The sequence below is a fragment of the Bos indicus x Bos taurus genome, chromosome 15 (genome assembly GCF_003369695.1).
Source record: "Bos indicus x Bos taurus breed Angus x Brahman F1 hybrid chromosome 15, Bos_hybrid_MaternalHap_v2.0, whole genome shotgun sequence".
Lineage (NCBI taxonomy): Eukaryota > Metazoa > Chordata > Mammalia > Artiodactyla > Bovidae > Bos > Bos indicus x Bos taurus.
The window spans coordinates 54,881,893-54,908,966 of NC_040090.1; the positions used below are offsets into that span (position 1 = coordinate 54,881,893).

Consider the following 27,074-nt stretch of genomic DNA (forward strand, 5'->3'; position numbering starts at 1 on the left):
GCCAGAGTTGAAGAGGGTGGGGGGAGGAAAGAAATAGCTGAGGGAGATTAGAAGGTACAAACTTCCAGTTGTAAAATAAATGAGTCACAGTCATGAAATGTGCAGTGTGGGGAAAGTAGTCAATAAATGTGCAATACTTTACTATCGTGACAGTTTGTAAGTAGACAAAAAAGTTCTGCTATCATATATATTTTTTTGGTTGGCATAAATTTCCTTTAATAATTTCTAAATTCCCAATAGGATTTAATTTTGAGGTTTAACGTATCAAGCCAGTATTATGCTTTACAATTTTAGTAATTCTGGATTCCAGGTCATTTAAGATGAAAATAGAAATGCAAAGTTTACTCAAGAAATTTAATTTTCGTCTTCTATAACATCTAAATCTTCATCCTCTTCATCATCATCTTCTGTTTGTTGATCCTTTCTTAGTGGAGAGGTCAATACCTGTCCTGTTCCAGATACACACTTAGCTGACAATGATCTCTGAAGAGGTAACTTTGAATTTGCTCTTACAGTATCTAAAAGGGATGAATAATCTTGTGGATATAGAGAATGTCAGAAAACCTCTAATCATCTTCAACAATCTTTTGTATATTTTGGTAGGCAGCAGTGTAGACCTCTAAAGCTTTTCTGTGAAGTAACATTTCGATAGTGATAAATTCTGAAAATACAGTCTTTATATCCTTTATTTTCTGCTTTTCAAAATTGTCAGTAATTTCCTCCAGATGACGAGTTGTTCGGGTCACATCCATCGTAGCTTTTCGTAATTCAGTTTCTGCCTGCGAACTAACATGTCGATCAGATGGGTTTCTCTGATGTGTTCTTTCTAACTGAGTTAATTGTTTAACTTCTCGATTCCTTGCTGTTAATGTTGCTTTGAGATCATCTCACTTCATTTTTACAATGGTTCCATAAGCTTTCAAAGGTTCAATTACTTCGGCTTCAAGTCTTTCAAGCTCAGCTCGTCAATAATCTCGACGTTTGGCAAAGTCCTCAACAAAGTTTTTCAGGCCCTGCTTTAAACGCAGGGTCTCAGTAGAGGCATATACGTGCATTTCATTCACCAGGAGGTCCGCTTTGTCTCGCAGTCTGGCAGTTTTCTGCACATAAGCAGCAAAGATTTGGCACAGCTCTCCAAAATGTTTCTCCACATTTGTGACAGCATCTTGCAGTTGTCTGGTTTGAGAGTCCTGGTTTTCCAAGCTGCTCTCAACATGCCGCCTCACTCACGACTAGAGACCCCAGGCTGGGCCCAATGACACAGTCTCGGTGCCCGGAAGTGTCCCGGGGGCACCCATATTTTTAATTTGCAAGAGTTCTTTTTTGTTTGAGTGTTTCTTTTCATAGTGTCTGTTCTTGTTTCATTAATTTGATAGCTACTTATTTCTCTGAGGATATTAGTGATATATTTTCAATTTAATTTCTCTTTTTATTGTAAGAGAAGTCTAAATTTTCAAAAAAAAGACAAGAATGGGTTGTTTTGTTTTGCTTTTTAGTTGTGTCATGCAGCATGTGGAATCTTATTTCCCCAACCAAGAATCAAACCTATGACCCCTAAGTGGAAGCAAGGAGTCCTAACAACTAGACCACCAGGGAAGTCCCCTCAAGAATAGTTTAAAGAAAATTTTTCTTAAATCATTCGAGAGTAAATTGCCATCATGGGTAAATTGCCAATGGTGGGTGTCATACCCATTTTCCCAGTACTTGAGTATTTCCTCAAACAAGATCTACCTACCAATATCATTAGAATCAACACATTAATACTGATACATGACTGCCATCTAATCCACAAAGTGAAAGTGAAAGTGAAGTCAAGTCCAACTCTTTGCGACCCCATGGACAGTAGCCCACCAGGCTTCTCCGTCCATTGGATTCTCCAGGCAAGAGGACTGGAGTGGGTTACCATTTCCTTCTCCAGGGGATCTTCCCAACCCAGGGATCAAACCCGGGTCTCCCACATTGGAGGCAGACGCTTTAACCTCTGAGCCACCAGGGAAGCCCCATCTAACCCACAGACCCCAGTTAAATTTCTCCAGTTGTCCCAGCGCTGCCTTTTATAACAAAGGATCCAATCCAGGACCATACACTGCATTTATTGTCACGTGTCTTTAGTTTCTTTCAGTCTAAAACAATTATTCCACTATTTCTTTGGCTTTCGTGATCTCGACAATAGAATGTCCCTCAGCTGGAGTTTCCTCATGATGGAATTCAGGCTATGGTTTTTGGGAGCAAGAGCATCATGAAGTGATGATGTGTCCTTATTGCCTCTATCAAGTAATAGTGGAGGCCCGCTCCTGCACGCACGCTCAGTCGTGTCCAACCTTTGTGACCCCACGGCCTGCAGCCTGCCAGGCTCTTCTGTCCATGTGATCTTTCCAGGCTAGGATACTGGAGTGGGTTGCCATTCCCTTCTCCAGGGGATCTTCCTGACCCAGGGATCGAAGCCATGTCTCTTGCATCTCCTGCAGGCAGGTTCTTTACCACTGGTGCCACCAGTACTGCAGGAGGAAATGGCAACCCTGTCCAGTATTCTTGCTATGAAAAATCCCGTGGACAGAGGAGCCTGGCAGGCTGCAGGCCATGGGGTCACAAAGATTGGACACAACTAACCACACACACACACACACACGCATCAGTTAATGCCCAGGTAATAATCGGTTTCAATGTGTCCCAGTTTTGAGATTGTTTTGATCACCTGGTTAAAGTGGTATCTGCTAGGTTTCTCCATGTGAAGTTACTCTTTTGCCCTGTGTAATTTAGTAAACATTTTGTGCAGAGCTACTTGGAGACTGCATATATATATCCTGTTCCTCTTCAAACTTCTACTCGTTAGTTTCTTCGGCTTAATGAATTTTTACTATAATGGTTGCCAAATGGTGATTTTTCAATTTATTATTCCTTTTAATTTATTAGTTGTCATTCTAAAAGTAAGGAAAATTTTTCTCTTCTACCCATTCATTTATTTATTCATTTTTATATCAGTAGCGCGCCCATCACAGCCGCCTGCACTTTAGCCCACCCGTCACAGCCGCCGATCCCTCGTCCAAGGTAAGGAGCAATGGCTGCGCTTTGCTGGGGCAGCCGTGAAGAGATACCCCATGCCCAAGGTAAGAGAAACCTAAGTAAGACGGTAGGTGTTGCAAGAGGGCATCAGAGGGCAAACACACTGAAACCATACTCACAGAAAATTAGTAAGTCTAATCACACTAGGACCACAGCCTTGTCTAACTCAGTGAAACTAAGCCATGCCCGTGGGGCAACCCAACACGGGCGGGTCATGGTGGAAAGATCTGACAGAATGTGATCCACTGGAGTAGGGAATGGCAAACCACTTCAGTATTCTTGCCTTGAGAACCCCATGAACAATATGAAAAGGCAAAATGATAGGATACTGAAAGAGAAACTCCCCAGGTCAGTAGGTGCCCCAATATGCTACTGGAGATCAGTGGAGAAATAACTCCAGAAAGAATGAAGGGATGCAGCCAAAGTAAAAAGAATACCCAGCTGTGGATGTGACTGGTGATAGAAGCAAGGTCCGATGCTGTAAAGAGCAATATTGCATAGGAACCTGGAATGTCAGGTCCATGAATCAAGGCAAATTGGAAGTGGTCAAACAAGAGATGGCAAGAGTGAATGTCGACATTCTAGGAATCAGCGAACTGTAATGGACTGGAATGGATGAATTTAACTCAGATGACCATTATATCTACTACTGCAGGCAGGAATCCCTCAGAAGAAATGGAGTGGTCATCATGGTCAACAAAAGAGTCCGAAATGCAGTACTTGGATGCAATCTCAAAAACGACAGAATGATCTCTGTTCATTTCCAAGGCAAACCATTCAATATCACAGTAATCCAAGCCTATGCCCCAACCAGTAACACTGAAGCAGCTGAAGTTGAACGGTTCTATGAAGACCTACAAGACCTTTTAGAACTAACACCCAAAAAAGATGTCCTTTTCATTATAGGGGACTGGAATGCAAAAGTAGGAAGTCAAGAAACCCCTGGAGTAACAGGCAAATTTGGCCTTGGAATACGGAATGAAGCAGGGCAAAGACTAATAGAGTTTTGCCAAGAAAACGCACTGGTCATAACAAACACCCTCTTCCAACAACACAAGAGAAGACTCTATACATGGACATCACCAGATGGTCAACACCGAAATCAGACTGATTACATTCTTTGCAGCCAAAGATGGAGAAGCTCTATACAATCAGCAAAAACAAGACCAGGAGCTGACTGTGGCTCAGACCATGAACTCCTTATTGCCAAATTCAGACTTAAATTGAAGAAAGTAGGGAAAACCACTAGACCATTCAGGTATGACCTAAATCAAATCCCTTATGATTATACAGTGGAAGTGAGAAATAGATTTAAGGGCCTAGATCTGATAGAGTGCCTGATGAACTATGGAATGAGGATCGTGACATTGTACAGGAGACAGGGATCAAGACCATTCCAATGGAAAAGAAATGCAAAAAAGCAAAATGGCTGTCTGGGGAGGTCTTACAAATAGCTGTGAAAAGAAGAGAAGCGAAAAGCAAAGGAGAAAAGGAAAGATATAAGCATCTGAATGCAGAGTTCGAAAGAATAGCAAGAAGAGATAAGAAAGCCTTCCTCAGCGATCAATGCAAAGAAATAGAGGAAAACAACAGAATGGGAAAGACTAGGATCTCTTGAAGAAAATCAGAGATACCAAAGGAACATTTCATGGAAAAATGGGCTCGATAAAGGACAGAAATGGTATGGACCTAACAGAAGGAGAAGATATTAAGAAGAGACGGCAAGAATACACAGAAGAACTGTACAAAAAAGATCTTCACGACCCAGATAATCACGATAGTGTGATCACTGACCTAGAGCCAGACATCCTAGAATGTGAAGTCAAGTGGGCCTTAGAAAACATCACTATGAACAAAGCTAGTGGAGGTGATGGAATTCCAGTTGAGCTATTCCAAATCCTGAAAGATGATGCTGTGAAAGTGCTGCACTCAATAGGCCAGCAAATTTGGAAAACTCAGCAGTGGCCACAGGACTGGAAAAGGTCAGTTTTCATTCCAATCCCAAAGAAAGGCAATGCTAAAGAATACTCAAACTACCACACAATTGCACTCATCTCACACGCTAGTAAAGTAATGCTCAAAATTCTCCAAGCCAGGCTTCAGCAATATGTGAACCGTGAACTTCCTGATGCTCAAGCTGGTTTTAGAAAAGGCAGAGGAACCAGAGATCAAATTGCCAACATCTGCTGGATCATGGAAAAAGCAAGAGAGTTCCAGAAAAACATCTATTTCTGCTTTATTGACTATGCCAAAGCCTTTGACTGTGTGGATCACAATAAACTGTGGAAAATTCTTAAAGAGATGGGAATACCAGACCACCTGATCTGCCTCTTGAGAAATTTGTATGCAGGTCAGGAAGCAACAGTTAGAACTGGACATGAAACAACAGACTGGTTCCAAATAGGAAAAGGAGTATGTCAAGGCTGTATATTGTCACCCTGTTTATTTAACTTATATGCAGAGTACATCATGAGAAACACTGGACTGGAAGAAACACAAGCTGGAATCAAGATTGCCAGGAGAAATCTCAATAACCTCAGATATGCAGATGACACCACCCTTATGGCAGAAAGTGAAGAGGAACTACAAAGCCTCTTGATGAAAGTGAAAGTGGAGAGTGAAAAGTTGGCTTAAAGCTCAACATTCATAAAACTAAGATCATGGCATCTGGTCCCGTCACTTCATGGGAAATAGATGGGGAAACAGTGGAAACAGTGTCAGACTTTATTTTTCTGGGCTCCAAAATCACTGCAGATGGTGACTGCAGCCATGAAATTAAAAGACGCTTACTCCTTGGAAGGAAAGTTATGACCAACCTAGATAGCATATTCAAAAGCAGAGACATTACTTTGCCAACAAAGGTTCGTCTAGTCAAGGCTATGGTTTTTCCTGTGGTCATGTATGGATGTGAGAGTTGGACTGTGAAGAAGGCTGAACGCCGAGGAATTGATGCTTTTGAACTGTGGTGTTTGAGAAGACTCTTGAGAGTCCCTTGGACTGCAAGGAGCTCCAACCAGTGCATTCTGAAGGAGATCAGCCCTGGGATTTCTTTGGAAGGAATGATGCTAAAGCTGAAACTCCAGTACTTTGGCTACCTCATGCGAAGAGTTGACTCATTGGAAAAGATTCTGATGCTGGGAGGGATTGGGGACAAGAGGAGAAGGGGACGACAGAGGATGAGATGGCTGGATGGCATCACTGACTCGATGGACGTGAGTCTCAGTGAACTCCAGGAGTTGGTGATGGACAGGGAGGCCTGGTGTGCTGTGATTCATGGGGTCGCAAAGAGTCGGACACGACTGAGCGACTGATCTGATCTGATCTGATGGATGTATAGATTCCTATTTTATTCAATGTATTATAACCTTTGACTGTCATTATTTATTTGATGCTCAGATTTTGTTAATGAGAGTCCCTGTCAAGCCCCTTTTATATTCTTTTGCTTTGTCTGCATTATTCTTTAAGAATCTCTTTACTTCTGACACAGAAAGACGGTCCAGGTTTATCTTGTGCATTCCCTATCTCAACTCTGGAATCAATCATTTCTTCAAGGGTCCCAGGTTTCTTTTAGTTGAGGATGGTATTTAGACACCAGGATTTGGGCAGTAGAGGTGTTAATTGCCATTGGAGTATTGTTGCTTCCGGGCTTCCCAGGTGGTGTTAGTGGTAAAGAACCTGCCTGCCAATGCTGCAGACATAAGAAACACGGGTTTGATCCCTGGGTCAGGAAGATCCCCTGGAGGAGGGCACGGCAACCCACTCCAGTATTCTTGCCTGGAGAATCTCATGGACAGAGGTCCATAGGGTTGCCAGCCAGAGTCGGACAGCACTGAAGTGACAGCACGCATGCGTGCACGCATTGTTGTTTCCAAGCTCTCTCTCAGCAGATACAGCTAGAAAATATGTGTATCCAGAACTCCACTTGCAGATACTTGCCTTTCCTGGATCCTAGTCATTCTTATTCTACTTAGATACCCATAACCTGTTCGGGGCTACTGTCACATCCAGCCCCCACCCCATTCAGATGCCATCTTCCCTCCCTTTTGGCTTAACATATCACACTGGCTATGGACATAACTCCTTACTCTGCTCAAACTCTGATCTCCCAAACTGTATGGCTGCCCCTGCCTCTCCTGGACAAATACTCTCCTTGCCCTGCCCAGGCTCTGACACCAAGCTTGGGCCTATTGCCACCTACCCCTCAATGCTTTGGGCTTCCCAAGTGATGCAGTTGGTAAAGAATCTGCCTGCCAGTACAGGAGATGCAAGAGACTTAGGTTTGATCCCTGGGTTGGGAAGATCCCCTGGAGGAGGAAATGGCAACCCACTCCAGTATTCTTCCCCAGGAAATCCCATGGACAGAGGAAGAACCTGGCGGGCTGCAGTCTATGGGGTCTCAAACAGTTGGACATGACTTAGCAGCAGCAGCAGCAGCCTCAATGCTTGATGGCCTGTCTGACTCATCGCACTTCTAATACCCTGGCAGGCAGCTGCTGCTGCCATTCCCACTCCCTCTGCAAATACTCTCTTTACCCGACTTGGGCTCGATACCTATGTGGATTCCTTGTCACTCTACTTAGACTTCAACAGCCTATACCTGGCTGCCAGTGTCATGACCACTGTCCCCACCCAACAAAAGTCCTGCCCACCCTGCTTTAATACCACCTCTCCCAACCCCTCATAGATATCTATCTGCTCATACCCATGGCTTTGGGACTAAATTAGTGAAGGGGAATAGAAGAGAGGAAGACAGGAGGCAGGTGTCTACCTAATCTGTTTTCTGTAAGTAGTTTTTTTCTATTTGTTCTGGTCTCATCTTCACATAAGAGGACATTCTCAGATATCTAGTGGTTCTTGGTTGTCTATGTGGGGGTGGGTGGGTGGAGGGGAGTGTTTGCTTATCATCTAGGTACTTTACTGATCTTGCAGGTCTGTTTCTTTGAGGAACAGCTAAAGGCTGTATCTTTAGGTTTTTGTCTCTTTTACCTGCTCCAGAAACAAGACCTCCAGCTTTCTGTTGGAATGAGAGGAGAGGTTGCCCAGCCATTTGGGGTCAGTGAGCAATTCTGGATGTCTAACAGCATTTTACCCAGACTCTCAATCCATCTCCTGTTCATAGTCCCTCCTCTCCACAACTTCAAGAGGTACCAATGTCATCAGTTCCTGAGCCTTTGCAAGCTGTGGGGTGGAAATCCAAGTTGCTTCTTGCCTTTCTCTGTCAGTTTAGGAAGCCCCTTCCCTGGTTCTGCTAATTTGGTCATCGTTCCTCTCCTCTCCTGTTCTCTTTGTTCTTAAGCAGTGTTTGGTTTTGTTTTGTTTTGTTTCAGTCTCTTTTCTGTCATTTTAGTAGAGTTTCGAAAGGAAGTGGAATTAAATGCGTGTTTAATCTGGCGTTGCTTACTGGAACTCTAGTTTGAACTTTCAGGCTTTTAATTTGCCTTCATGACTCAGTATCAAGGTCAAAAGCCCAAATACAATTTTTTTAAATTGCATCTTCTTTTAACCCCTCATCTTTTTAGTTCTTTGTGTTTCTTTCCATTTGGCTGTTCTTACCATTGACCTATTTGCCATCTCTTTCACCGTCCTATAGAATCCTCATTTTGCAATAGCAACAATAACAGTAATAAACAAATCTTGATTTCTCCCTGTTGACGAATAATTATTTGAGCCAAAGTATAACTTGGGAACAGCCTCTCAGAAAGTGCTTAGAACAGTTCAGCCCATTAAATGTCAAAACACAGTTATATCAGTTTTTGAGACAGAGGGCTCTATTATATTAAATGATGTATTATTTGCAGTTTACACAATCCAGATTATGGGTCACTGTGGCTATAATATTTAAGTAAGAAGGAAGGATATCTCCTGAGGAGTTGTGACCCTTGATGAGATCAAGAAAGATGTTATCTCCTAAGGAGATCTAGTTAATATAGATACACAATACATACCAAAGGGAAAGGAGGAAGCTCAAATGGGCAAAGAAAATTTTTGTTTAAATTTTTCTTGTCATGACATAAAATATAAAATTATAAACTTCATCATCCCTTAGCCACAGATCAAATTTACCCCAAGGCCTGGTGATTCTTCTTCCTAAATATCTCTAGAACCTACCACTTCTCTCCCTCCACACTTGATTCCCATTCAAACCTTCATTTCTCACCTGGACTGCCTTCTGACCTTCCTGCCTCTTGCCTAGCTTCATTCCATGCATCTAATTTCTTTTTCTAAAAGACAAATGCAGGGACTTCCCTGGTGGTCCAGTGGCTAAGACTCCACCCTCCCAATGCAGGGGACCCAGATTCTATCCCTGGTCAGGGAACTAGATTTCACATGTCACAACTAAGAGCCCATATATTGCAACTACAGATCCCACATGCCGCAACTAAAACTTGGCACAGCCAAATAATTAAAAAAGAAAAAAAGTGTGATTGTGGCTCTTGTCCAGGTCACAGTTTTAAAATTCAAAGTTGAGTGCTTTCAGGGGAGTGTGGACTCTGGCAGTCTGTGGGCCCCATTGCTTCCTCTAGGACATTGATTTAAGCCACCTGCCTTCCCCTGAAGGCACTTGAGCTTCTGATTCCCTGCTTAAATGATTTCTCCATTGCCCTCAGGTAAACTACAGACTCTATCTGACCTACAAGACCTGCACGATCTGGCCCTGCCCACCTCTCTCCAGCCTCATCTTTCCCCACAGCTCTGTTCTCTTGCCAACTGGAACTACTTTTATTTCAAATGTGCCAAACTGCGTCTTGCCTCCAGGCTTCTCATTTTCCCCTCCCCATTCATCTGGCTAATTCTGACTCATACCTCTGTCTCAGTTTAGACTTAATTTCTTTTGGAAAACCCTGCCAGTTATGTGCCCCCTCCTGCTGACTCTTGCAGGGAACTCGGTCTACTTCCTCTATAATAGCCCTTATCACACATAATTATAATTACTGGTTTATTGTTTTATTGTTCTATCCCCAGAATGTGTCAGTATTTCCACATAGGCTGTTTTTTGCTTAGTCACTCAGTCATGTCCAACTCTTTGGGACCCCATGGACTGTAATCTGCCAGGCTCCTCTGTCCTTGGGGATTCTCCAGGCAAGAATATTGGAGTGGGTTGCCCTCCTCCAGGGGATTTTCCCAACCCAGGGATTGAACCCAGGTCTCCCGCATTGCAGGCAGAATCTACCAGCTGAGCTACCGGGCATGTGTGCTGCACTGCTCAGTCGCCTCCGACTCTTCACGACCCCTTGGACTCACTAGGCTCCTCTGTCCATGGGGTTTCCCAGCAAGAATATTGGAGTGGGCTGCCATTTCCTTCTCCACAGGATCTTCCCCACCCAGGGATTGAACCTGGATCTCCTGCATTGCGGGTGGATTCTTTACCACCTGAGCCACCAGAGGAGCCCAAGTTATAAACCGTATTTCTGAAATAAAGTTGATCAATTTAATTTAGACCTCTAGGTTTCTGTCTTAGATGAATGACGATACCCTTAACCAAGATATACAATACAAGAAGGTCAGGAAGGTTGCGGGGGTTAGACACAGGATGAAAGGCTAGTGAGGCAGCCAGGATAGATGTATCTAGTCACTAGATGGGACACAAGCCTGGTTATACAACTGGTGGTTAACAACACACTGAATACCTGGTGACCTCATGATGGGTGAGATCATCTGCGAAGGAAAAAGAGAATCAGGAAAAGTGGAGTCCTTAGGAGTCAGGTGAGGAAGATATGGAGAAACAGTGATTATTCAACAAAATGTAACACTGGAGAGTAACATGTTCCCATGTGTGTTTTATAAATTCCCCCAGGATGTTTGCTGGTATTCTACTGGGAGTGTGAGAGAACAAAGAGAGCTATGGGCAATTGAGTTTGGAAAATCCTGATCTAAATAAATTTGAACACATTTCTTCTGTGTAGGATTTTACATTTAATATATTCACATTGTGATTTCCCCTGAAGGCAACATATTCATTCGTTCATTTAATTCAACAAACATCTTTTACGTTCTAGAATATGGGACTATTCAGTAAAAATCAGATAAGGGTCCCTGCCCTCAAGAACCTGCATTTCTCAGAAAAGTCAGATATTAACTAATTAAACAAATTAACTGCAAGTGAGCTAAATGCTACAGAGTTGAAGCACAGGATGCTAGAAAGGTGTTTAATAGGAGGAACAGGAACACACTTTTTCATTAGAGCCACTCAAGGGACCAGTGTTCTGTGGAACCAAATTGAGGAAGTGTGGCTGTAGAAAGGTCAAGTAGGCTGAGAAGTGGAGCATATGTCTGTGGATTTAAAAACAAAGAGGTCATTCATGGTACTAGTGAGAGCTGTTTCACAGAGTGGGAGTGGATGAGGTCTAGACAGACAATCCACTCTTTGGTCAAGTAAGGGAAGAAGCAACAGGGCTGCAGCTGCAAGAGGAAGAGAAAGTCAAGGGTAAATCTTTAGCTTTTAGTCTGAGGAGTCTTATACCGATTTGCAAGTTAAAAGAAAAGCTAGACAGTTTGCACTGAAAATAGTGAGGGCACTCATTCATGTATTCACTTGTACATGTTTGGTATATTCTTTGCTCCAGGGACTGTACTAAGCACTTGGGATACAGTGGGGAATAAAATATACTTTGTATTCCATGCTCACCTATATTCTAATAGGGAAGACAAGCAGTAAGCAAGTAATCATGGTGGACTTCCCTGGCGGTCCACTGGTTAAGACTTCGTGTTTCCACTGCAGGGGGCAAGGGTTCCATCCACGGTCAGGAAACTAAGATCTCACATGCCATGCAGCCAGAAACAAACAAACACCTCCCCAAACCAAGTCATCATGATGAAATATAATAATTAGAACTCTGATAAGAATTATGAAGAAAATAAACAAGATCCTGTGATAGAGGACAGGGTGTATGTGTGTTCGGGAGGGTCTTTGAGGAATGACATTTGCTTGAAGAACAAGAAGCCAGCTGTGTAAGGAGAGAGGAGAAGTGCTTCTGTTAGAGAAAACAGCAGGTCTTGAGGGGGGAAAGAGTTTGCTGACGTTAAGAACTTCCAAGGGCCACTGTGGCTGGCGTAGACTGAGCAACAAGGAGAGTTGCAGGAGCTGAAATAGGAAGGATAGGTAGGACTTGGATAATATAGGCCCTTGCAGACCAGGGAAGGGAAATGGGAGCATATTCTAAGCATGTTGGGAAGCTATTGACAATGCAAGGTGCTGACGCTGTCATTTACATGAAAAATATCACTGAGGATGTGTGGAGAATAGATTGGGATAAGACAAGAAGGGGCAAGTAGGGAGCCCAGTTTAGGACACAACAGCAGGAAACAGGCCTGCTGCTGCTGCTGCTGCTAAGTCACTTCAGTCATGTCCGACTCTGTGCGACCCCATAGATGGCAGCCCACCGGGCTCCCCCGTCCCTGGGATTCTCCAGGCAAGAACACTGGAGTGGGTTGCCATTTCCTTCTCCAATGCATGGAAGTGAAAAGTGAAAGTGAAGTCGCTCGGTTGTATCCGACTCTTAGCGACCCCATGGACTTCAGCCCACCAGGCTCCTCCGTCCATGGGATTTTCCAGGCAAGAGTACTGGAGTGGGGTGCCATCGCCTTCTCCGAGGAAACAGGCCAGTGGAAAACAATTCTGTCTGGTTGATGTTGGAGGCAATGGGGTAATAAGGAGCAGACAGATTCAGGAAATATTTTAGAGATTGAACCCATAGGACTTGGCGACGCATTGGATATAAGACATCAGGAAAAGATCTAGGATGAGGAAGTAGAAATTGAGATAATACGTAATTCCTTTGGAAGGATTATTTTTGAAAAGGAGACTAAAGGGAACGTACAGTTTAGTTTGCTCAAGAGCCCATTCAGTAAACGTTTACTGAGCACCTATCAAATGTCAGGCTTTACGTCAGGTGTTGGACATATAAAGAATGAGGCATAGATAGATCCAGTACTTGTGAACCTACAACCAAGTTATCTCTGATACCAAGAGATGTGCACAGTAATAGAAATTTGCACAATGGTGGCACCAAAATGGGAGTGCTTCACTCTGCCTGGAGCATTAGAAGGAAGGAATGTCAGGGGAGATGTAAGGCTAGATTCTGTGGAAGATGAGTCTAGAGGTAGAGAAGGGAAACTGAGGACTGACCTCTGCAACCTTGAGTTTTTGCACAAAATAGCAAGCAGTCAGGCTGCCCCAGTGGCCCAGCAGTAAAGAATCTACCTGCAATGCAGAAAATCCAAGTTTGAAACCTGGGTTGGGAAGATCTTCTGGAGAAAGGCATGGCAACCCACTCCAGTACTCTTGCCTGGAGGATCCTATGGACAGAGGAGCCTTGTAGGTTACACTCCATAGGGTCGCAAAGGACAAAACTGAAGCGACTGAGCAGGCACACACACGGGAAGCAGTCATTTGCTGCCAGTCAGTAATAGGTTAGAAGACTTGAAGGAATGTTACATATTTTGTGTTCTCTGTAGGTGAAGTCACCGGTTTTGCACTTTCAGCAAACAGCAACCTGACCTCAGTCACAGGGCATTTTATGTTCATCCAGAGATAACACTGAGAGCATATCTCCAAAAATGTCATCATCTCCTCATGTTACTTATTACTCTGTTATTTATTCAACATTTTTTGTTGTCGTTGTTCAGTTGCTCAGTCGTGTCCAACTCTTTGTGACCCCACAGACTGCAACATGCCAGGCTTCCCTGTCCTTCATTATCTCCCAGAGCTAGCTCAAACTCATATTAATTGAGTCAGTGATGCCATCCAACCATCTCATCTTCTGCCGTTCCCTTCTCCTCCTAGTCAGCTCCGTGGTAGCTCAGACAGTAAAGCATCTGCCTGCAATGCAGGAGACCCGGGTTTGAGGAAGATCCCCTGGAAAAGGAAATGGCAACCCACTCCAGTACTCTTGCCTGGAAAATTCCATGGATAGAGGAGCCTGGTGGTCTACAGTCCATGGGGTCGCAAAGGGTCGGACTCGACTGATCGACTTCACTTTAACTTTCTCCTCCTACCTTCAATCTTTCCCAGCTTCAGAATCTTTTCTAATGAGTCAGCTCTTCACATCAGGTGGTCAAAATTCTACAGCTTCAGCTTCACATCAGTCCTTCCAATAAATATTCAGGGTTGATTTCCTTTAGGATTAACTAGTTTGATCTCCCTGCAGTCCAAGGGACACTCAAGAGTCTTCTCCAGCACCACAGTTTGAAAGCATCAATTCTTCAGCGCTCAGCCTTCTTTATGGTCCAACTCTCACATCCAGACATGACTACAGGAAAAACCATAGCTTTGACTATACAGAATTTTGTCAGCAAAGTAATATCTCTGCTTTTTAATACACTGTCTAGGTTTGTCATAGCTTTTCTTCCAAGGAGCAAGCGTCTTTTAATTTCAAGGCTGCAGTCACCATCTGCAGTGATTTTGGAGCCCAAGAAAATAAAGACTCTCACTGTTTCCACTGTTTCCCCATCTATTTCCCATGAAGTGATGGGACCAGATGCCATGATCTTAGTTTTCTGAATGTTGAGTTTTAAGCCAGCCTTTTCACTCTCCTCTTTCACTTTCATCAAGAGGCTCTTTAGTTCCTCTTTGCTTACTACTATAAGGGTGGTGTCATCTGCATATCTGAGGTTATTGATATTTCTCCTGGCAATCTTGATTCCAGTTTGTGCTTGATCCAGTCTGGGATTTTGCATGATGTGCTCTGCATATAAGTTAAATAAGCAGAGTGACAATATATAGCCTTGACATACTCCTTTCCTAATTTTGAACCAGTTCATTGTTCAACGTTCAGTTCTAACTGTTGCTCCTTGACCTGCATACAGATTTCTCAAGAAGGTAAGGTGATCTGGTATTCCCATCTCTTTAAGAATTTTCCACAGTTTGCTGGGATCCATACAGTGAAAGGCTTTAGCCTAGTCAATGAAGCAGATGTTTCTCTGGAATTCTTTTCTCTGGTTCTTCCACCTTTTCTAAATCCAGCTTGAACATCTGCAAGTTCTTGGTTCATGTACAGTTGAAACCTATCTTGGACAATTTTGAGCATGACCTTGCTAAGCATGTTAGATGAGTACAATTGTGTGGTAGTTGGAACATTCTTTGGCATTGCCTTTCTTTGGAATTGGAATGAAATCTGACCTTTCTCAGTCTTCTGGCCACTGCTGAGTTTTCCAAATTTGCTGGCATATAGAGTGCAGCACTTTAACAGCATCATCTTTTAGGATTTGAACTAGCTTTTAGGATTTGAACTAGCTTTGTTCATAATGATGCTTCCTAAGGCCCACTTGACTTCCCACTCCAGGATATCTGGCTCTAGGTGAGTGATTACACCATTGTGGTTATCCGGGTCATTAAGAACTTTTTTGCATAGTTCTGTGTATTCTTGCCATCTCTTCTTAACATCTTCTGCTTCTGTTAGGTCCGTACTGTTTCTGTCCTTTATTGGATATTTCATCTTTGCATGAAATGTTCCCTTGGTATCTCTAATTTTCTTGAAGAGATCTCTAGTCTTTTCCATTCTGTTATTTTCCTCTATTTTTTTTTTTTTTTGCATTGTTTGATTAACAAGGCTTTCTTATCTCTCCTTGCCATTCTTTAGAACTCTGTCTGCAGATGGGTATATCTTTCCTTTTCTCCTTTGTTGTTAGCTTCTCTTCTTTTCTCAGCTATTGGTAAGGCAACAAATAAGTCGACATTTTTAATTGTAACTGAATTTTTTTCCTTCCAGCTTTATTTATAATTATTTATAATTGACATCCAGCACTGAATAAGTTTAAGGAATACTGAATAATGATTTGACTTACATACATCATGAAATGTTTAGTGACCATCCATCATTGCCTACAGATATAAAATAAAAGAAATAGAAACAAAAATTTTTCTTGTGATAAGAACTCTTAGGATTTTCTCTCTTAACCATTTTCTTGTACACTATACAGCTGTGTTGATTATATTTATCATATCATACACTACATTCCTAGTAATTATTTATGTTATGCATGGAAGTCTATACCTTTTGATTGCCTTCATCCAATTCCTCCTGCCCCAACTTGCCTCTCTGGTAACCACAAATCTGAACTTTTTTCACTATGGGTTTATGTGTTTGTTTTTTATTAGACTATAGTTGCTCGGACACGACTGAGCGACTGATCTGATCTGATCTGATAGGTGCTTTACACCACTGTGTCAATTTCTGGTGGACAGCAAAGTAAATCAGCCACCTGTATATATATATCCCCTCTTTTTTGGAGTTCTTTCTCACTTAGGTCACTACAAAGTACCAAGTAAAGTTGTTTGTGCTACATAAAAGGTTCTCATTAGTTATCTGTTTTGTAGATAGTGGTGTACATATGTCAATCCTAATTGTTTGTTTTTGAAGTATAATTGATCTACAAGACTATGTTCATTCTATTACACAGCATAGTTATTTGGTATTTCTACATATTTCAAAATGACCACAATAAGTTTAGTTACCATATGTCATTACAAAGAACATAGTTATTGATTATATTCCCCGCACTGAACGTTTCACACCCACAACTCTTTTATTTTGTAACTGGAAGTTTGTACCTCTTAATCTTCCTCACCTCTTTCTTTCTTCACATCACCCTTATTCAACAATATTTCATAAACATTTTATTGTGTATCTGGCATGAAAGAAAGTGAAGTTGCCTAGTCGTATCCGACTCTTTGCGAGCCCATGGACTGTAGCCCTCCAGGCTCCTCCGTCCATGGAATTTTCTAGGCAAGAGTACTGGAGTGGATTGCCATTTCCTTCTCCAGGGGATCTTCTCAACCTGGGGATCAAACCTGGGTCTCCTGCATTGTGGGCAGACACTTTACTGTCTGAGCCACCAGGGAATCCTGGTATCTGGCATAGAATAAACGAATGAACAATGAATAAATGAACAAAAGAATAAATGGTTGAATGAATAAACAGGTAAAGAATTACAGCTGTCACTGACACTAGAAACAAGGTTTAACTAAAAATTCGATAGCGATCATATTTTTAGCTACCCCACCTTTAGCATCGAAACCTTTAGCTACCTAGATCACCCATTATAAAAATAGCTATTGTTTACTGAGGCTTGCAATAAGTTAGGCCCTCTGCTAAGCATTTTATGTGTTATTTCTCATGTACTCTTCTCACAACCACCCCAGAGACAGAGGTATCATCCTGATTTTCCAGATGAGAAAACAGGTTTAGGGAGGTTAAATAGCTGAGGAATTCAATCCTAGCTCATACTCCAAAGTCAGGTCTCAACACTATGCATAGTTTTCATTCTTCCCCTACTTCCAAAAGACAACTATGCTTTTGCATAACTATTACCTGATCTTTTGAACCTATACTCTGAAAATGTTACTGAAATCCTTAGGAATAGGATTTCCTACTCCTCCTACTTTTGTTGGCTGGAAGAACACAAGAGGCATCATCTACAAAGAGGGAAAGTGATCTTCAACCCTGGTGCCTCTGATTGTTGGCACCTAAACTGATACCTCTACCATGGTCATCATTTCACTCTTTCCTACAAATTACCAGCCAATGAGTGTGGAGAATCCTAGTGATCAACAAGTTTATAAACATGAACTAGTTTTGCTATGTGGAATAGAGAATTATAAGACAATGATGCTTGCCTTCAAAGAGTTTCCAATCTAGTAGAAGAAATATGATCACACACACACAAAAAAAACTCAATAAAAGCAAACTAGCTAGTGTGTAACTGGATACTAAATTATGTGGCACAGCCTCTCAACAAAGAGCTTGGGAGACAGGACATTTGGAGTCAACTGGGGCAAAGGAAACCAACATATATTGATCTTTTTTGTTTTAACCTAACATACTTAGAATGTGTTAGATATTTTGCTAGACTCTCCACATATGTGATATTTTAATGTATCAGCCAGTCTTATTTAACAAACACTTTCTGAGCTTTCTACTATATTTATACAAAATACTTTACGATGTGTTATTGATGAAAGACATAGGAACATGACTTGCTTCCTGTCCTCAGTGAGCTTAGAAATAAGACATATGTACAAATGGCTCTGAAGGCTTTCCCCGTGGCTCAGCTGTAAAGAATCTACCTGCAATGCAGGAGCTACAGGTTCTATTACTGGGTCAGGAAGACCCCTGGAGGGCATGGCAACCTACTCCAATATTCTAGTCTGGAGAATCCCATGGACAGAGGAGCCTGGTGGGCTACAGTCCATAGCATCACAAAGAGTCAGACACAACTGAAGCGAGAGCACACAACCACAAATGGCTATGGTCAAGGCTATAAATAACAGTGGTTGTATAATTTATTGTCCAAGTTGGAATAATTTTGAGAAAAAACAGAAACACTATTAATAATGACTGTGGAGCAATCCAGGCATTAAACACAGACTACTCTGAACAATCCAGGTTGTATTATCTCAGCAGGGAAAGAGCTTGAAGTGGTGGCCAGCACAAAAGAGCAATTGGGATGAATCAGTGAAACCAGAAATGGGCTGAGTTGGGCTTGCTGCTTGGGAGGCCATAGGCAATAAACATGCAAACAAAGGCACAGGCAATAAACAGGCAAACAAAATAATTTTAGGCAGCTTAATGTGGTAAAGAGTGAGGGGGTAAGTTGCTTAGTCACTGAGTCGTGTTCGACTCTTTTGTGACCCTCATGGACTGTAGCCCGCCAAGCTCCTCTGTCCTTGGGATTTCCCAGGCAAGAATCCTGGAAATGGTTGCCATTTCCTTCTCCAGGGCATCTTCTTGGCCCAGGGATCGAACCCGTGTCTCTTGCATTGGCAGGCGGATTCTTTACCACTGAGCCACCAGGAAAGCCAGGATGGGGAAGCAGACTATTTATAAAGGCACAGTCAGTGGAATTCCCTGTCGTTCCAGTGATTAGGGCTCTGCGCTTGCATTGCCAAGGGCCTGGCCTCCAACCCTGGTCTCGAGAAACTAAAACCCTCTAAGCCTCATGACACAGACAAAAAAAAAAGTCATGTTCATCTCAGAGGCAATAACATTTAAGCTGAAATTTGAATGATGAGAAGAATCGAGAAATTGAAAGACAAAAAAAAAAAAAATCTCAGGTAGAGTAGAGATCCAATCCCATGGATGGAGGAGCCTGGTAGGCTGCAGTCCATGGGGTCACTAAGAGTCGGACACGACTGAGCGACTTCACTTTCACTTTTCAAGTAGAGTCTAACCTCAGTGATCTGCAGGTCAGTAGAACCAGCCTCACATTCATGAGGTTTAGAGTGAGGAGGTTCCAGAGGCTCCCTACTTAGTGTGAAAAGAAAGGAGGGGATTTAAATTTTATTCTGTAGGCAACAGAGAATCACTAAAGAGACTTGAACAGAACACTGATATGACTGGAAAAATTACCCCGATGCTAGTGTATAAGGTGGGTTAGCAAGGGAAAGAGGTTAAAGCAAGAAATCCAGGTAGCTATTGAAATAATCCAAGCAAGAGAAAAAAACTCCTGGATTGGGACAGTGGCAGTAATAATGGAAGAGGAGAGATGGAAGTGATACCCCAGAGCTAGAACAGGTAGGATTTCATAACTGGATGATGTCACCCAGCACAGTGTCAGTCCCGAGGTAAATGCTAGCTCCTCCCTCCTCTCACTCAGGTAATGGAAGTGAGGAAGACTATTTTTGTTTGTTGTTTAGAATCAAGAAAAATCTGGACAGGAATTCAGGTTCAAGTTAAGAGGAAGAACTATGGTCTACTGCCTAAGATTGTGCTCCCAAAGCAGGGGGCCTGGGTTTGATCCCTGATCAGGGAACTAGATCCCACATGCCGCAACTAAGACCCAGTGCAGCCAAATAAATAAAATTAAAAAAAAAAAATGAAGGCAGTTACCATTGGTATATTTTATTTTAAAAGGGATAGATGTGAAGGGGGGTTTTCCTGGTGGCTTAGTGGTAAAGAATTCACCTAACAATGCAACAGAGGCAGGTTCAATCTCTGGATTGGGAAGATTCCCTAGAGAAGGAAATGGCAACCCACTCCAGTATTCTTGCCTGGGAAATCCCATGGACAGAGGAGCCTGGCGGGCTACAGTCCCTGGGCTCCCAAGAGTAGGATGCAACTGAGCATCTAAATAGCAAAAACAACAAAGATGTGACAGTTAAGAGAGTCTAGAGATAGGAAATGTGATACTTTATCCTCCAAGACAGAATCAACAGAAGTCTGTTGTGGGAGGTGGAAAGTTAATGAAGTGTCTATGGAACATCTTTGATTTTAAGGTGGGCTTATGAATAGAAGATGGAGAAGGCGAATGGCACCCCACTCCAGTACTCTTGCCTGGAAAATCCCATGGATGGAGGAGCCTGGTAGGCTGCAGTCCATGGGGTCACTAAGAGTCGGACACGACTGAGCGACTCCACTTTCACGCACTGGAGAAGGAAATGGCAACCTGCTCCAGTGTTCTTGCCTGGAGAATGAATCCCAGGGACGGTGGAGCCTGATGGGCTGCTGTCACGGGGTCCCACAGAGTCGAACACGACTGAAGTGACTTAGCAGTAGCAGCAGCAGCAGTATGAATAGAAGAAAAAGTTTGGAATGCTGCTGTGGGAGAAAATTTGCCCAACAGCGATTCTCATCCTTGACTACATTATACTCTTCCTGGGAACTTTAAAGCAAAAAATTATACTGGACCCCTGCCCCAAGGGTTCTGATTTAATTCCTCTGAGTGGGACCCAGGCACCCATGTTTTCAAAAGTGCTTGTGTTGACACTAATGATTAGCCCTGATTGCGAACTACCAGATAGAGTTTCTAGGGCCTCAGAAAGGGCTCAGCTGATGTGTGGAAGCAAGAATTTGTTGTTGAGCCAATTAGCTTGGTTTCAGGGCTCTCTCTAGCACCAACATTCCCCGAGTAGAAGCTGTGAAACAGGAGCATGGCTCTTGTTTACTGAGGTTGGTAAGGCACTAAACAGAAAGAGAATAGAGGCTGGGGGAAGAGAACTGATGGGCCCACCACAGATTGCCTAATCTGAAAGAAAAAGCTGAGGTTCAGATGAAAGTCGATAAACCAATAATAGCAACACCACATAATTGGTTTTTGAGGCTATCTACCAACTACAAAAATAAAGCAACTTCTACAATTTCTTTGGAAAAGGAAATGGCAATTCACTCCAGCATGCTTGCCTGGAAAATCCCACGGGCAGAGGAGCCTGGTGGACTACAGTCCATGGGGTCGCAGAGTGGGACACAGCTAAGCACAGCACAGCACATGCAAATTCTCATTTAGTCTCACATAGCTCTAGGTCCTAGGACTTCCCAGTTGGCTCAGTGGTAAAGAATCCACCTGCCAAAGCAGGAGATGCAAGAGACATGATTTCAGTCCCTGCGTCGGGAAGATCCTCTGGAGTAGAAAATGGCAACCCATTCCATTATTCTTGCCTGGGAAATCCCACTGACTGAGGAGCCTGGTAGGCTACAGTCTATGGGGTCACAAAGAGCCAGACACGACTGAGCACTCACCGCAGCTCTAAGTCCAATTTCCCCCATTTTATAATTGGGGAAACTGAAGCTCTGATGTTAAGAAAGTTTCCCAAGTTTATGGAGTTAACAAGTGGCGGAATCGGAATTTGAACCCAGATCTGACTGACTCTAGAACCCAAGCTCTGATTGGGCAGGAAGTAGAAAGGAGGGAAGATAGGAGCCTGTGGGCATCTACTGGTTTGAATGGGCTTGAGATTGGCCCTGAGGAAAAGAGATGAGAGGGAAACAATGGAAGGTGAGGGAATGGGTCCTGAGGAGACCAGAGCAACAGAGGCATTGGAGAGAAAGTGGGAAATCAGACTGGAGAGGCACACTGACAGGCCTAATCTTTCAAGAGAATGTAGATGCCATGTGGTGAAAAGGTACTGGGAGATAGGGATTATTCACCAGGCTTTCCCGGCAGCTCAGTGGTAAAGAATCCACCTGCAATACAGGAGTCGCAGGTTTGATCCCTGGGTCAGGAAGATCCCCTGGAAGAGGGCATGGCAACCCACTCCAGTATTCTTGCCTGGAAAATTCCATGGACAGAGGAGCCTGGTGGGCTACAGCCTATAGGGTCGCAAAGAGTCAGACATACCGAAACAACTGGGCATGCACACGTGCATGCAAGGGGTTATTCAGGAGGTGGTTGACATGATAAAGAATAACTTTAAAATTCATCAAGCAGGTAAAGAGCCAGGAAGTTCACTGAGGAAACCTCTGCACAGAATACTTTGTATTCCTTTGTTCCCTGTCTTGTCCTGGAAGCCACAGATGTGACTTCACCCACCCATGGTATTCAGGGCTGCAGACTGCCCAGCCCTCAGCTCTAGGCTATCTTCCCAGGACTCGTACCTAAGATCATAGTTCTATTTTCAAGGATCAATAGAAGGCTCTGCAAATTGACTAGAGGCAGGAAATCAGGCCCAGGCACTTTGTCATGATCGTAACTACTGTGGCAGAGAAGGTTATTCAGAAATATAATGTTGTTACAAGGTCCTGGGTACAAAGGAGGCACCATGCACATAGCAACAATTCCATGGGATTGCCAGGGTCCCCATCAACATCACCGGTTAGCAACTGCCCCAAGCTAACTCAGAAAGTACCTGAGAAGACCAAGACATCATAGATGGGACAGTGTCAATTCTTTCTTGATCTGAGTAAACCAAATTAAAATCATACCTAAAGAATCAGTTTCCAGATTTCAGGATCTTTCCAGTCACACATTGTTTTCAAATTAATGAAAGTTAAAGTTGCTGGTGTAAGTAAAGAAAACTCAAGAGGGTAAATTTACAGCTAGAGTTCTCTGAGTGATGAACAGAACATAAATAATCCTGGGACCTGAGGAGGTCAGAAGACACCTCAGGTGAGTTGAGCTAGCTGGCTGTGGTACCCAGGGAAGGGGGAGATGTTATCTGTCAAAAGGAATAAAATTCTGCAGACCAAACATGGTAGTTTGGGGGAAATGTGTTTAAGGCACTCACTTTCCTCCTTGTTTTTAATACTGTTTTCCTACTTTTCAACTTGAGTTTACTCTGGAACATTTATTCCAACAAAATGTGCCCGGTGTGCTCTCTCAGTGATTAAAGATGTCTGTTTTATAGGCATTAACTTCGGTGAGTACTTGCACCAGGGCTTACCTGGTGGCTCAGTGGTAAAGAATCCGCCTGCCAAAGCAGGAGACATGGTTCAATCCCTAGATTGGGAAGATCTCCTGGAGGAGGAAATGGCAAGCCACTCCAGTGTTCTTGCCTGGAAAGTCCCACGGACTGAGGAGCCTGGTGGGCTATAGTCCATGGGGCTGCAAAGAGTCAGACATGAATAAGTACCCATGGCACGCAACTTGCACTTCTCTGAGGCTATCTTTGCTAAGCTCTCGGTAGGCTGACGCTACTTCGTTTTCTTCTGGTGTATAAATCAAAGAGGCAAATTTTACCAGTTCTAAAGTCCAAAGAAAATGGTACTTGGCTCTTTGGGTTCATTAGCCTTAGTTAGTAATTATTAGATGTTGCTCAAGCAAATTTGGAAAAGAACTTTTTTGAACTTTCTTTTGGAAAATCAGAACATTTTAATTCAAATCATGAAGGAAGGAAAATGCTGTACTAGAAAGCTTAGCCAGGTGTGATATAGTCATTTTCTTTAGGCTGTGGTGTGGATGAACCTTTTTTCTTCTAGGTAATGAATATATTTGCTTACAGTTTGAGTTTTTAAAAAAACCATCATGCTTCCTTAAAAAAATCTTATAGAAAGCAAAAGTATGAAACCCATTTTAGCCTGTTGAAAGCATTTGGGTTTTTAAGATAGTATCACAGATGTATATATTCCAGGTTTAAATTACTTAGAATTCTAGGTTCTAAATATTATAAATTACAGTTGAAATTTTTTGTCTAGTTATTTTTCAGTAAATAGCCAAGGGCAGGATGTGAAGCTGGCAAACAGTATTTGCTGGGAGGGCCCATTACTATGATTGAATTCCAGGTAGTATTTTCAGTTGCATCTCATTCTTATACACACACACACACATCCTGTTGTTTCAAACGGAGATACTGAAAACCTCAATTCTATTTGTGAATCTTTTTCTTTTTTAAGATATCTTTCCTACAGACAGATTCTCTAGGAGCCAGCCAACAATCCAGGCCTAACACTTCAGCTTTCAGCTTCATAGTTGAAAAAAAGTAGGGGGAAGTGAGAGTGACTAAAAACAAAATAAAAATGACCAATACATTTTGGGAAACACATTATTAGGTGACCTCACTGGGGATAGCACACCCTCAGTAAACCATATTTACCACAGATCCCCCAATATATTATACTCAATAAGGCCAAAGGGTTGGATTTATGTAATATTTTTAAATATAAATTTTATAATGTGTGTGAGGTGTCATATTTTCTATCATTTTTGTTAATCTGTTTGAACTAGAGAGAAAAACGGTATTGAGATAGTTGAATTGGATCCATCAATCAGTAAACTGAACCGAGAAAAGATCTAAGGTTTCATAATTTGATTCTATACCGTCCATACTTCTCACAGAGAACTGAAAAGGGCTGACATAAAGAACTCGGAAGGAGATCTTATAAAAACATCATGCAGAATCTTTAAAGGTGTTAGCCCTGGCAGGATTCCTAGGTGAGAACGGGCAGCTATTTCATGTTCTACTCTTGGTTGCCTTCTCACTTTTGGTTTTCATCATGACCTCAGCCAGGCCCCCTTTAAAGGTAAGAAATTTATTTGTGAATACAAACCCCTTTCCCTTGGCTGGTCTCATTTTTTGAGAGGTCTAGGAGAAAGAGACCGGGGTAGGCTGTAGCCTGTTTTAAATCCCTAGGCTCCTCTCCCTCCTACTCACTTCGTGTCCTCCTCCATTTCACATTCCTGCTACATGGAAAGACAGTGGGGCCTCAGACCTCAACATTTTATTAAACAACCACTTAGCCATTCTCTCTCCGGTATGGACTCAAGATGTTGGTTATTTCCTTTAGATGAGTGGGTTTTTTAAAAGCTGGGTGGGCGACCACATGCTACAAATTTAGAATTAAAAAAAAAAAAAAAACCAAAACCAAAAAACTGTTAAAAGGACCGTTAAAAAAAAATCTCAACAACAGCCTTTTCACATTTCTTTAACACCTCTTCTTTGGCTGTGTGGAAACAAAAAAGACCACCAAATGAGAACAAGTTATTTACTCAAAGCTTGCTACAGTAAGAGAGCCAGCCACCTTCACTTAGCTGGGGATTCACACGCCGACAGTTAAAAATAAAGGGGCGGGTGGGGATGGGTGAAGGAGGCTTCAGGGTTTGCTCTGATTGGAGGTTAACTCGGGGAAGCTGGAGGCGGGCTAACTAGAAGCGGGGAGTCTAACGTGATTGGTTTAGGGGAACATATTTGGCTTTCTCTAATTGGTCCAGAGTTGGAAACACAGGCAAAGATTAGGGAAGCTGGAAGTCAATGACCGAGTCTGGCTCATTCTGAGCTGATCACTGCAGAGGTTGTGGTTTGGCTTCGCGTGTTGGTTTCAGCAGAGGTTGTGGGTCGGAGTTCTGTTGTGAACCTATGGTCTGGTCATTGCCCGGTATATTGTCTCTCAGTTGAGTGAGACCCAGGTTTTTATTTTCCTTTAACCTAGCCAACTTGCTAGCTTCCGATTTTTGTTTTACCTGGAACAAGACTGCATTCCTGTTACTTCTGTTAAGGATAAACGGAGACACTAGAATATGAAAATTATGGGAACAAATACATAAATATCTTTCTGATGAGGGTCAGGCTGGGGAAAGAATTACGCTTGGTCTTCTAGTTCATTTCCGTACAGAACTCCTATTCCCATCATAACTGGCTCTAGCGGCGTTTCCTTCCTTCTGGGGAGGCTCGGCCTCCCTGGTTCCCTCTCTTTGAGAATTGCCCTTTAGTGCTGAGAAAGCGTGGATCGCTGCTCTAGTCTCCCACTTCCCTCTCCGAAGCTCGCTTTCTGGGCTCCTGCCCTGGTCGCACCCCAGCTACCCAGCACCCCACCCCCGCCCAACTCTTCCCACAGCCTTCTCCACCCCCGCCCCCGCCCGCCCGCGCACAGCGCCCCCTGGCCCCCGCCCCGCGCTCTCCCCGGGGTTCTCCCTGCTGCACCCGTCCCGGCCGGTCCCCTTTCCAGTCCCCACACCCGGGTGCGTGCCGGCGCCTCCGGACCACTGGTTCCGCGCGTTCCTGGATGAAGGCGCGCCCCGGAGGGGCTCGGACGCGGCCCCCTTGGACCTGCAGCAGCTTCCCTGGCCCGCGAGAGATGTCAGGTCAGCTCTCTCGTCCCCGAATCGCTAGCGGGTCCTTGGTCAGGAATAAGCAGATCCTCCTCGGGTCCCAAGCCCTTGACTTCCACTTTGCGGGGAGACTCTTACCACCCACCATTCCCGGATCATTTCTCCTTAGCTGTGGAAAGGCAGTTCTCCTTTCTCTTTGAAGGGATCCATATTTCCCTTTCAACTTCCCCTCCATTTCGGCCCCCGCAGGCTCCCCGTCGGTGGAAAAACACTGCCCTCCATTTTCTCCTGAGGTAGGCTCCTCGGCCCGGATTTCTCCTGACGCGAAGCAACGGAGGCCGAGGAGCCGCGACGGGTGCAGCCGCGGCAGCTGGGCGCTCGCCATTTTGCGCGGAGGAGGAGCCGCGGCGGCCGCCATGCGGAGAAAGGGGGGGGGGGGGGGGGGTCGGCGACTGAGGGGGCGGGGGAGCCGAGTTAGCTCAGTCCGGGCGGCGGCTTCGGCGGCGCCTTGAGAGCGGGCAGCGGCGGAGGTAGGACTGGGCAGCCGGGGAAGCGAGCGGGCGGGCAAAGGCAGGCCGGCCGGAGCTGCCCCCCCCGAGCGGGGGCGGGGCGGGGGCGGGAGGAGGCCGAAGCGAGGGGCCGGGTGGGGGCGGGCGGAGGTTTCCGAGGAGGAAGGAGCCGCCGCCATTTTGGGAGCTTCGAGTCAACAATAAAGGACCGAGGGTGCCGAGCGGGAGTGGCCTCGGTGGTAGGACTCGGGCCTGAGCTGCGGGGAGTGGGGTGAGGTGGAAGGGTGGCGGTCGGCCGTGTCGCGGGGG

The 27,074-nt window shown here is 43.9% G+C and overlaps 1 protein-coding gene and 1 pseudogene across 6 annotated transcripts in view; one reads left to right on the forward strand and one right to left on the reverse strand.

The window, feature by feature from the left end:
- Positions 1-231: 231 nt before the first annotated feature.
- LOC113905050 lies at positions 232-26,944 on the reverse strand (annotated as a pseudogene).
- Positions 26,112-27,074, forward strand: part of DDX6 (DEAD-box helicase 6) — a 31,793-nt gene continuing 30,830 nt past the window's right edge. For 2 of the 6 annotated variants that reach the window (XM_027563558.1, XM_027563553.1), the window contains exon 1: positions 26,704-26,786. The gene's annotated coding sequence lies outside the window, so the exon portion shown is untranslated. Of the gene's footprint in view, positions 26,290-26,703; positions 26,787-26,898; positions 27,037-27,074 lie in introns of those variants that run through there. The other 4 variants (XM_027563557.1, XM_027563552.1, XM_027563554.1 and 1 more) reach the window with 3 other exon arrangements.